This window comes from Lepisma saccharinum, chromosome 25, assembly GCF_977018435.1.
Source record: "Lepisma saccharinum chromosome 25, izLepSacc3.1, whole genome shotgun sequence".
NCBI classification, from domain to species: domain Eukaryota; kingdom Metazoa; phylum Arthropoda; class Insecta; order Zygentoma; family Lepismatidae; genus Lepisma; species Lepisma saccharinum.
Genome location: NC_139253.1, coordinates 29,184,552 through 29,197,435, shown reverse-complemented (window position 1 = coordinate 29,197,435; position 12,884 = coordinate 29,184,552). Strand labels below are relative to the sequence as shown.

The 12,884-nt window shown below is 37.3% G+C and overlaps 1 long non-coding RNA gene across 1 annotated transcript in view; it reads left to right on the top strand.

The window, feature by feature from the left end:
* LOC145978512 (uncharacterized) overlaps positions 1–10,968 on the top strand; it is a 130,560-nt gene extending 119,592 nt beyond the window's left edge. The window contains exon 4 of the long non-coding RNA XR_014440714.1: positions 10,838–10,968. This is a non-coding gene — a long non-coding RNA (uncharacterized LOC145978512). The remainder of the gene's footprint in view (positions 1–10,837) is intronic.
* Positions 10,969–12,884: the final 1,916 nt, after the last annotated feature.

Here is a 12,884-nt window from a genome sequence, read left to right as displayed (position 1 = left end):
TGCTTGCTCAAATTTGGATCCCAATCACTTTGCCCATTATGTGGACGATTTATTTTGCTTCGGAAATACCTTTGAAGAAATGCTCGTAACTCTGGAGAAAATGTTACAATGTTTACAGGCCGCGGGATTGAAACTTGCAATAGAAAAATGTCACTTCGGCTACACTGAGATCATTGCTTTAGGACATAAAATTTCAAAATTTGGCTATTGGATCAACGACAAAATCATTGATTCTATCAAGAAATATAAGACACCGACAACTGTGAAACAAGTTCGCACATTTCTCGGATTAACATCTTATGTCAGGAAGTTTTTAAAATCATATTCCGAGATGGCACTTCCCTTGCAAAAATTGATAGGAAAAAAGAAGAAATTTCTCTGGGGGGAAGAACAGCAAACTGCGTTTGAGAGGTTGAAAGAGGCTTTACTTACAGCTCCTGTATTAATGGCATATGATCCATCCAAAGAAGTAAGGGTATATACGGATGCAAGCAGTAAGGCTATTGGAGCGGTGATTTTACAACCGAATGCGAACGGTGATTTTCAGCCTATTTCCTACTGCAGTAGAGTTTTAAAAGACCATGAAACTCGACTTTCAACCATCGAGCAAGAATTGTTGGCAATCATATACGCATTTAAGTCATTCAGATTCTTTTTACTTGGGAGACATTTCGAATTATTTACTGACAACCAAGCAATCACATTCATTCGCTCCTCAACGCAACTTTCAAACAAATTATTTAGATGGTACACGTTGATGGCCGAGTTCGATTTTACGCCAATTCACTGTAAAACTACACAAAATATGGCGGATGCTATCAGCAGGGAAACAGAACATGATCCAAAGGATGAAGACGAGGAGCTTCCAGAGCCACGTACATTGTTATTGTTAGATGAGACAATTGATGTTGCTATACACCAACGAGAGGATTCTTTTTTGGAAATATCATTAATATTTTGGAAGGAAAAGAAGACGAGGGGGGCAACAACCCACCCAACCCCTCCCTGCAGAGGCAAGCTTGCTTTATGTTATGGAAAATGGACTTCTTTATAGACAACATAAACTGGGAGCTACGACTAAAAAATTATTATGCATACCGAAGTCACTTCGCAACACTGTCATTGAGACATTGCATAGTTTACCAGCTGGAGGAGCGCATTACGGCTTCACAAAAACATACAAAAATGCACTGGATAGGATTTACTTTCCATTTATGAAGAACCATATTCAGAAAATGGTCAAGGAGTGTGTAATTTGTCAGCAGAATAAGCGCATAAAAGGAGCACCATATGGAGAACTTTTAACGTTCAACTCACAGAAACCATTCGATAGAATCGCTTTAGATTTTAGCGGACCGTATCCACCAAGTGGTTTGCTCCGCCATAAATATATACTAAGTGCAATCGATCATGGTACTCGATTTTTAATTGCTCAATCAGTAGCAGATACTTCAAGTGAGACAGCAGCTAACTTCCTTTTTGAAAATGTAATTTTACGCTACGGATGTCCTTCTCATTTAGATACAGACAGAGGTACTTCATTCACAGCTAGTTTATTTAAAGAACTATCGGAGAAATGTGGAATCCATCTGAAATTCGCTCCAGCAGCTAATCACAATTTAATTGGATTATTGGAACGATCACATGCTATTTTACAGGGACTTATGAAAAACTTCGTGAACTCAAAACACACAGATTGGCTTTTATACTTGCAATCGGCCGTGTGGTCATACAATGTTAATTACCAGGAGAATTTGAAGAACAGTCCATTTTTTCTTCTTCATGGATTTACGCCTAGATTAGTCTGGGAGAGCGGACTACATTTAACGCCCAGTGTGAATGTAAACAACGAGATGAGATTCAAGATTCTCGAAAAAGCACGAGAAGCAGCTTATGAGTCTCTACAGAAACGCCACCGACAAGCAAAGAAGTACTACGATAAACGTCATCAGTCCATTGAATTTACGCCAGGAGAATTGGTTCTAGTATACGATGGCAGTCATCGTGTACACACCGCTAAATGCTTTTCGGGAGTATATAAAGGACCTTGTAAAATTATAGCAAAAGAAAATCCCAATGTTTACAAAGTGGAATATAAGACAAAACGGGGACAGACAGTCGTCGACTCAATTTCGGTCCAGAGATTGAAGAAATACTATGCTTCGGAATACGGTAGCGGCGATGAGAATGTAAATGGTGATGAGACTGAAGAACAGGAACAGTCAGGAGTGAATGAGTGAGAACATACCCTTTTACCCTGTACGTAACTTCCTTTTCAGTACTCTGATGCACTAAATAAATTTTACATCTTGCAAATATTTTTTTTTAAAACGAACAAACACTAAAATTATGTGAAATATTATTGTTTAGCCCTTAATAATTGCACGGAAGTGTAAAACTAGTTATTACCACACTAAAATCATTAGTTATAACACGTAGACATCGAGGTTTCATAATAATGAACAACAAGTACAGTAACGCGCAATAATAATAATAATTAATATTATTGTATTCACGGATAGTGAACAAAGGGAATGGTGATGAATATAAATTGCGCGCAAGGAATTTTCCTCAGATTTTTGTAGGCCTGCAGAGAACTGATGGAAATAATCTTTGTGAACTACAAAAGATAAATAGTGTAAGTCAATAATAGACTTTAGTATTTTTTTTATGAATAAAATGTGTTAAACACATTAGGTAAGGAAAATGAGAATTAAAATTCTCTATGATTTAGCGTGGTTAGTCAAAATAGGGTTTAAACAAGTACACATTTTAATATTTTAATCGTTAAATTTAAGTAATAATTACATTTATAATTTTAATAACTAGATAAATGACAGAAATATGAGATTATCAGTTTTATAAGATTTAAATAATGTTAAATAAAGAGAACAGTTATAATAAGAGCTGACTAGGCATACAGCCAGTAAATTATTCAATTAAACAAGTTACAGATCAATAATAACTAAATAAGAATTGCGATAATAAGAATTATAATATAGATAATAATAATAACGAAGAGAATAGTAAACATATTGAGTTCTTTGATATTTACGACAGTCTTGAAGAAGTAAAGTATCTTTCATTAAACATGTACATTACATTGATCCATCTAATTTGGGATATTTCATTCTAAATATCACTCTACAATTATTGAATGTTATAATCAAGTTGCTTAGAGTACTTCCTAAGATATTTTCCCGTATTGTAAAATCCCACTACCATAAAATTTCCCTCACATGTATTTCACATTCTGAAAACGATATCGCAAATCAGCTTCGAACGTCTTCATGGTAAATTATCTGTCGTCAGCAAAAGGATAAAGTTCAACCGGGGTGCAACGGAAATGTCCTTCCTCCTTAAGCAATGGGGAAACTTGAGTTACATTCAGAAAGACCGAACAACTGAAGAAATATGCAAGTTAGGCATTCTATTCGTTTCTTGCGGCAACGATATCTACCTACATCGGCAGGAGCAAAATTCTCTTTGACATGAAGTAACCAACACGTTGCAAATTAAACAGCAGATATCTCCCATTCCACATTAGCCGGGGAACTGAATAAACTGCCGACAGAGCATTCTTTCAACTCAGGCTATCGACTTCAAGGATACAAAAGAACATGCAACCTTATGTCCGTTCAGAACGCTATTTCTTTGTGAGACAACATTTGGAATCTACATTGGAATTAACTTTTCATTTTTATATCATTTAATGTTAGGTGCATATGCATATAGTTACACACTACCAATTGTCAACTTTCATTTTTCTCTCTCCATATTTTTTTGTATACACAATTGTATATATATTTTTAATATTCTTAGACTGATAACAATATCATTAGGGGGGAAAGAATCAATAATGGACAACGAGATTTCGAATTCTTAGAATATTATTTTACGTATTTCAATTTATGTGGACAATATTAGCAAGTGCACAGGATATTTTACAATTAATCTTTATTAATGACGATATTTTATTAATATTATACAAACAGAAGGACGATTGATCAACACATTATTTTTTAGGTAATATTTAAAGTATTTCATTTCATTCAATTGTTATTTATATTGATTTCAGTAAAATTAAGCATTCATATATTTTCAGAAATCAATTATGATTTAAATTTTGCAGTAGCATACACTCATAAATTCTCAAGAGTATTTACAGCATTACATTCAATTCATATGTAAAGTTCAATTTGTTTTCAGTAATTATTAGTAGTTATATTTTTTTTCTCTTCCCAAGATTCTAATTACATTTGGTGTGTAAAGGATGGTATTCATCAGAATTTGGGTAATTTATAGTAAGAGTAAATGTTATGACTGAATCGGTACTCCTTTTCAAATTCCATTTCCTCAAATATAACAACCCTCAACTACAAGATTTTTCATACTTGTAATAATTACAAGTACTACTTTCTTAAAATAAGGGTGACTTAGAGGCGCCCTTGTCTCAACAAAACCTCTACACATACCGACACATTAAGTTCTCTCACAAACAACATTACACTAACGATCAGGAGGAAATGCCTGTTCGGTATATGAAGCAAATTTCCTTTCCAAAACCTACCTGAATTGCCTCACAGATAATTCAAATTTTAATGGTGAAATGAGCATTTTAACAATATTATGAAACCATGTTAACAGTCCTCAGTTCAGCTTTTTCACAGATGTCAACGTCTAGAGATGGTCACCAGCTAAAACCTTGGAGAAATAAGAAATCAACACGATTTACACCTGAAGGACGCAGAGAAATTATTTTGATCTACGAACATTTTTGATAATTTCTCAAGATTTTTATTTCTGAGATTTTCTTTTAATTTTTCGACACGTGGAAACAGGAATTACAATTAGACCTTTCACCAATTTTAATTACGCAGTTCACCGAAATCAGTTGATAAGCACCAAATCGTTTAACACGGATCTCCTTCATTCTATTCTAATTAATTCCTACTGAAGTCAAGTAGTAGTGAGACCTGACATTCAACGCTGATAATTCATACATCGAATTGAAGGAATATTTACATACAACTAAATACTTCACATTCACAATTCCACGATATGCAGTTCTCTACTGTACGTTTTTCATCAATGACAATATTTGTCGCTACAAAGTTAATGCATCAAAGTGAAAAACATTTTTCACGGCCACAAGGAACTAATATATACATATATACGTGGTTTGGTTCAAGAAGAAACTTCATTGCTATACGCAGAGACTATTAAGTGATGATAACAAGAGTAAAATTATGGTATTTTACTTGAACTCTTTATGAGAATCAGGATAACTCAAGGATTATTTTATGGACAAATGTTAGTGCTGTGATTTTATCTATCGAACACTATTATATTCTTATTTTCAAATACATAAATTCATGTACATATATTATTACTCAAGGACAGTTATTGATACAGTGTATATATTTTAATTAACTTCAAATTTTCTAATTAAATATTTATTGTGATAGTTGACATATATTTTAAATAAAAACGACAGCGATATTTAAATGATACAATAAAGTAAGAGACGGTGAAATTTACATCGATAATGACATATGTGTGCAAGTGTAACTCGGATGAGTATCACAAACGTTGCTGATTTTGTAAATATTAACTTCAAAATATTTAATAGTGTTGTGCAGTGTCAGTGTTTACAGGATCAATTACATACTACTTCGCTAGTGTCTCTTTGAGACATCAATTTTGACAAGATCCATTCTTGTGGAACAATGCTTTTATAATTTTCTCACGTGGTGTCAGAATGTTGCATGCTTATGCACGGCCTACGTTACGTCATCATGTAGTATTGGAACTTAGGTGTGGAGCGTAAGACTCTCAATGAATACGCGCACGAGCAGATTGACGAGTTAGCATAACAAACTCACATGTCAGTGTTTACCTTTCATATGCTGACAAGTTTTGTTTATTTATTTTGTTTGTTTATTGGTTATTTTTCTCCATTCTTCTTTTTTCTTTTTAAAGAACTATATTAATCAAATTACATATTTTTGGTTATGGTATGTTAATCCAATAATTTTGGGACTATATTTTATAATTAAAAAAATCTCTCCATAGAAAGGATCGATATGGAATACAACTTTAAATCTTTCATCTTTAGGTGAAAATCAAAGGATTTTCTTTAGGGGGTAGAGGAGCGTATCGTACCCAAGGTATTGGGCAAGAAGTATAAAGTCTTAGCATAGCAGGTATCAGAGAAAGGAATGCTGAATAAGTAATCAGGCAAAGGTCGGGTGATTGACTTGGAAGGCGTATGTGGCATGAGTGTTGGAATTGTCAGGAGGTGTGATCAGTTGGCGAGAATAGGAGAGAGAGTAAGGTCTGCGGATTGTGAGAGAGGAACAAAGTGGAGAACGAATATTGGACGATGGTGTGTGATAGATTCGATATCTAACAGGGAGGTCAGACAAGTGATAGTTGAGAGGACAAGCTAGGAACAATCTCCATATATTTGTAAGGCAAGTAATATCCTTTCATTAACCAATCCATATCGATTCAGTCATGGAGAGTATAAAACCCATATTTAATCTAAGCTAATTTCTATCGCCATTCCTTTAAAAGGTAACCTCTTGCATTTATCACATTTAGGCCAAGCGAGTGATAACCATCTGAGAGATGAATAACAAATAACTACATCACCCAATTAAATCTAGAGGTTCTAGGTTCGATCCCAAACGCAGCATGGGAGTTGCGTTACGGAGTCATTCATTAATTTATTTCAGTGATCAGAGCCCCCCCCCCCCAATAATTTTGACAAGTCGGCGCCCCTGGTTCCACTAACGTTCTGTCTTTAGTTTTCTATTTCCTTCTCTGTTTCTTTATCACTTTGTTTCCATTTTTTTCCCTTTCCTCTCTTTTTCTATTTTCTATATTTATCCCTTTGGTTCCCAATTTGTCTATTCTCTATCTTTTCCTCTGTTTTTTCTTTCTCTATATTTTCCTTTGTTTCTCTCTTTTCCTCTGATTAATTTTTATTCTTCTCTTTCTTGCTTCTTCCAATTTCTTTGTTCTTTTGTTTCCCTTTTCGCTCTGTTTTCACTTTCTTCCAATCTATCTCTTCATTTTGTCATTTTCCTCCTATTTCTCTTAATCTCTGTTTTCTTTCTTTCTTTCTTTGTTTCTCTCTTTCCTCCTCCTTTTCACATCTTTTTGCTACTTTTCACTTTCTCTCTGTTTCTCTTCCGTTGATTCACAACTTCTCTCTCTCTTTCTTCTTCTATTTCTATTCTTTCTTCCTCCGCTTCTGCATCTCATTCTTCCTTCGTTTCTCGCTCTTTTCCTTTGTTTCCCTATTACTCCTTCGTCCTCCATTTCTCTACCTCTTTTTTCTCTTTGTTTTCCTATTTCTCTTTCCTCTGTTTCCTATTCTTCTTTCTCTGTTTTTATTTTTTTGTCTTGTTTCTGTCTTTTTCCCTTTATCTCTTCATGTATGTCATTCTAGCTTATTCTAAATGATTTTGAAGATTTCTGCTGTAGGTTATTTGGGTGGGCAGAAGGGTGGGCGAACCCTATTTTACAATGGGTCAGAGCCCACTGTCTCCCAACCAGTGACGACGCCCCCTGGCAAGATTTCGTAGAGGTCCAAGATAGTGAGTACAGTTAACTATGAGGAAAGGCTGCACTTTTCAAGAAAGTAATCGAATTTGCATTGCGATAGAGCAAGCATTTTTGGTAGAGATAATTGTTACTTGGTGTAGCCGGTAGCTATGAGTCGCTCCCAAGTTGCGAATGAACAGCCAGAGATGTTGCAGAAACAATCTCACTCACGTAAGGGTTGATTGGGTAACAAAGATTTTGCAGTTGTTTAAAGATGACTCGCATATACCATGAAAGAAAGGTGATTCATGTATTATTCATTGTAGGCCTAAATAGTTTCCACTCTGGCAATTTGGCTTTGTTCCAAGACTGAAAAGATAATTATTGTAGATAATAGTGCTTTCGTATGTTTTCGATCACTCTTTCTTGGTTGATTACTACGACTGCGCATGGTGTGAAATGAATTCTTAAATCTTACACGTTTCCATTGTCTTTCGTCGTAAGCTTCTACTGGATAACACATCATTTAATGAAAACTTTCAATTAAGACTTCTTGTTCTTGTGGGACAATTTATTTGATTGTAACTGACGATTAATTAATTCCCGTCTAATTAGAAAATGTTGTTTATCCCTATCAACTCTTATCTTAATTTCATTTAGGGATTGGATTGGTGAGTTGTGGACTACCAAAGTTAAGGTATTCATGATGTCCGTTTCTTCTTTCCGCTGATACATTGAGGATAATCCTTCTCCAAGAACTGATTCTAATTCAAGGTGGCTGTCGACATTTTAATGGTTTCATTTGGAGGCAAGGTTGGTTGGTGTAAGATGTGAAAAAAAGGTGTCGAGTTTTTTTTGGGATCCAAATGCAAATATATTCTCCAGGCAGGCTACCCTGGAAAATGGTCCAGGTTCTGGTCACTGGAGTCGAATGGAATCACCTTTCGTTATGCTATCTCTCCTTTCCATATTTTTGCCCGTGATATTTCTACTGGAAAATGTTTTACATTATATGTTAGTTAATATTACACACGTAAAACTACGTATAACTTGATTTAGAAGTGTTCAATATATATATATATATATATAATATATTGTCGCAGCGCGTTACGCTGTCCGCATCGCCGCAAAGTCCAGCTGCTTGTGATTTACCGCATGTGTACTTTTATTATTTCACGTCGTTTTTCTGCCAGTGTTTGACTAATCGCAACGAGAAGGATGAAGGGTGATCATTTGATGAAGGGACACTCACAAAGGACATCCCCATGCCCATACCGCAACTCGAAAACAAAACCTTCGATGGCGAGATCGTGAATCGACCACTGAACGTCCTTGTCCACCGAGACTGCTATACATTTCTTTACAAATGTCACCCCTCGACGGCGTAGTGGTGACGTCATCGGCATGTAATAAAAGGATTCCCTGGTTCGATACAGGGTGGAAGCACATAGTGTTTCGGGTTAAACTTTAAACTGTAGGTCCAATCCAGATTAATACTTTAGCTTGTTCTTAAATCCAGTTTATGCAAAGACAGGCTAGTCGGAACTGGACCTACAGTTTAAAGTAGGATGCAAACTACCATGCCGCCTCGCCATCGGGGAGGCCCGCATATTTAATGCGACAACCCTCTTCTTTTACAATGTCGGTCCAGATATGTAATTGGTGCGGAGTCGATTGGAGCATTTTGAAAATTACCTTTTTCAAAATTGTCGTTCACATTAGGGATGGCCAGATCCGGATCCTAGCGGATCCGAAATCCGGATCCGGTTGGTTCCGGATCCTAAGGATCCGGATCCTAAAATTTTTCAAATCCGGATCCGCGGATCCGGAATTTTCAGATCCGGATCCAAAACTTTGGGATCCGGATCCGGTACTTTCGGATCCGGATCCGGTGCTTTCGGATCCGGATCCGTTTTGCCATCCCATATGCGCTTCTTTGGAAAGTAAGAATGTGCTTATAACATATTGTTACCTGCTAATATACATATATATATAATATACATACATACACACACACACACACACACACACATATATATATATATATATATATATATATATATATATATATATATATATATATATATATATATATATATATAGTGTGTGTGCGCGCGTGCGCGATTTGTAATTAATTAATACACTTACAAGGGAGGTCTAAGTCTCCCCCTCCGATTTCCATGAAACTTGGCAGGTATATAGAGGCCCCCCTCAAATGTCAAGATGAGGATAAATTGAAGTGGGGATCTGACCCCGAAACCACGTAAATATAGCATAGGAAGAAACAGGGGGCATAAGGCCTCTCTATACACCTGCCAAATTTCATGGAAATCGGAGGGGAACTCAGGGGTCAGATCCCTACTTCAATTTGTCCTCATCTTGACATTTGAGGGGAGGTTGCCCCCTAGAACAGATTTTTAGCCGAAACAAAAAAACACGTATTTCTTCCTTTGGGCCACACTATACACCTTTCAAGTTTCATGGAAATCTGAGGGGGACACTTAGATAACCTCCCTTGTTAGTCTTACACTTTGTAATTATATAACACTGCATATATTATAACATTTCTATCTTGTCATATGTGTTAAAGGTTTCATCCTGGAATGGAATGTCTCACATTTATGTGTGTTTTCATTTCCAATACATTCGAATTAATACGTATTCGCTTCAATGGCATTTACAAAATCACCTCTGACATTTTATGTTAAACAAGTAAGATTATTTTTGTGCACGAATGTGTTAGCCGATGCGTAGCAAAGTATTTTAGGAACAACACTTTTTCAACACTTGAAAAAATTCTTGTAGGACTAACTAATGAAAAATTTCTTTGTAATCGAAGATCATAATACCTTTTAAGGTGTGGTAATATTATAATGGGATTGAGATCCTAAACTTTCGGACCCGGATCCGGATCCGTTTGGCCATCCCTAGTTCACATTAGTATAAGGATGGTCTTTCAATTTTCAGAGGTTGGCTACGCTGTTGATAAAGTAGTTTTTCCTAACCCATCCCTGAAGTTTTGTTTTCTCTCGTAATATTGTCTCTGTTGGATTTAGAGTTGTTTATGTTGCATGTTGCTACACGACAGCACATATGTCACGACGACATCGCAATGGAGACAACGCGTCTAGGCTTTCGTTTCTCTCTTGGTAGTCGTTTTATGGATGATCGTTTATTATATCCATTAATGTCTTACAAGCGAGGATCTGTTGATGTATTATTGTGCTGTCAAAGTTCGTATGAGCCTGTCAGAAAGCTCATTTTATGTTCTCTTTATTCACAGATAACCTCATCCGAACCGGACCTGCAGTTTTTGGTGGAATCCGAACCATTGAATACAGGGACCGAACCCATGTATCCATTGCTGGACGATAGAGCTGACTGCTAAGCCTTAGGTGAAGACCTCGTCTAAAGGTAATGTGCTTAGAATTAGGATATTTAGCGTCTCTTTTGTACTTCATAAGTTTAATCGTCATGATGATGAGATTAAGTAGATAAAAATATAAACACATTGACACACGTACAGTGCAATGCGCAAGTATTGTCGGCAAAATTGTCCATGACTATTTTCATTAATTCTCTTTCATCTTGCATGTTTTTAAGAACTGGATTTTTCGTATGCTGGTGTCAGCAGCCTGTTTGGTTCTTGTTTCAATTCTTGGCAGACAGATAATTTACTTGACTGTATGTGATCATTGATCAAAATATCAGTCCTTTTGAGTAATCTGTGATCAATATGGCTGTGTCGAGTGGACAAGATTACAGTGATTTTGAAAAACTGTAAATTATGGAAATGGTTGATGTGGACAAAGCTGCCGAAACTGTCATTTTACAGAAATTGGAAAATTATATTACCTTCCGTTACATGAACTTCCTCTGTAATTACGCTATATGGTAAGCCATTAATCACAAAGACTTCTTCATTAGCCACCAAATTCACTCAATTTTCCTCTTTTTACTCTTTGCTTCACGAGATCGAGCAGAAAAAAAAAAAATATTCTGTGGCTTATGCCTGTGGCGAGCAATGTTCAAGTTCGTTCAGCAAGCAAGGAAAATGAGACATTTGTTACAATCATGCAGTCATAACTTTATCCTAATTCAAGATAGGTTGAAAAAAGTATTCACCATTGCATTTCTCATGAATTCTATCCTGATTTGATGTATTGTCACAGTCAGATTTATCGTCGACCTGCCTCATTATTATTATTCTAATCCTTAGCCGTGTAAAATGTGTTTTATCAAGGTGTTGAGTGTTTTTATTTGTATGTATATATATTTGATCTGCCAAGCCAACGGGAGTAAGGGAGGAAGTCGCGAGTCTGACGGGCGAGCACCAGAAAGGTCACGTTTTGCATCTGAAACTTAGGAAATTCGACCTTAACGACAGCCATTTAAATATCTCGGGTTCCAGCAGCCGGACTGAAATGAAATTTTTACCAGCGCAGCAACATGTATGCAAGGACGGATGTGTGGAGATTCGTCGCAATCAAGCAAGAATTACGGATGCCAGCTCGAATTGGTTATAATCGATCAGTTTATGAACACAGATTGCAGTTCAACCGTTGGCGCCAGGCTGACCCCCACCTAATCCTAACGTACCCTAGCAGAAGCACACTCTGTCCAGGCTGGGAGACAATGGCGCGAAGAGGAATGATCTCGTGGGAAGCGTACCCTCAACGACTGTCAAGCGTTCTTTTTCGAAATCCGCATAAAACGAAAGGACCTGCCATTTCGACACACAGTTTTACCGCGAGTTCCAAGGAGAACACATCCACGCGCTCCGAACGTTGAGACTACCATTGTGCCGACTCGTCGTGTGTTGTTACCTTTTTGGTGTGAGGACGAGCGGAAGTGCGCCAGCCTACTGTAGTCTTCAGAGCGAGTTTGTGAGAAGTGGCTGTAGGCGAGATTTTGTCTTTTTTGTGAAGTGAAACGCGCATAAGGATGGCCGGCTGACCGTAGAAGAGAGGAGGAGGGCCACCATCGGTCCGCCCCGATGCCAGACGAGACGCCCGACGAATGCCTACATCATGCTGAAACCCCGAGCTACGCCGCCTGATGCCTACCAGACGCCACACAGAGAGAGAGAGAGAGAGAGAGAGAGAGAGAGAGAGAGAGAGAGAGAGAGAGAGAGATATGCTGAACGCTGCCATATCGACGCTCCGACGCTTGAGATCGTCCGACGGTGCTGGAGAAGTCGCCGACGACGCCCATGAACTACCGCCCACCGCCCAGATGCGACGTCCGAATAACGCCTGACCACAGAGATGCTACCGACCCCGAGAGGAAGAGATGCCGAGGCCCCTGACATTTCCAGAGCGACGCCGACA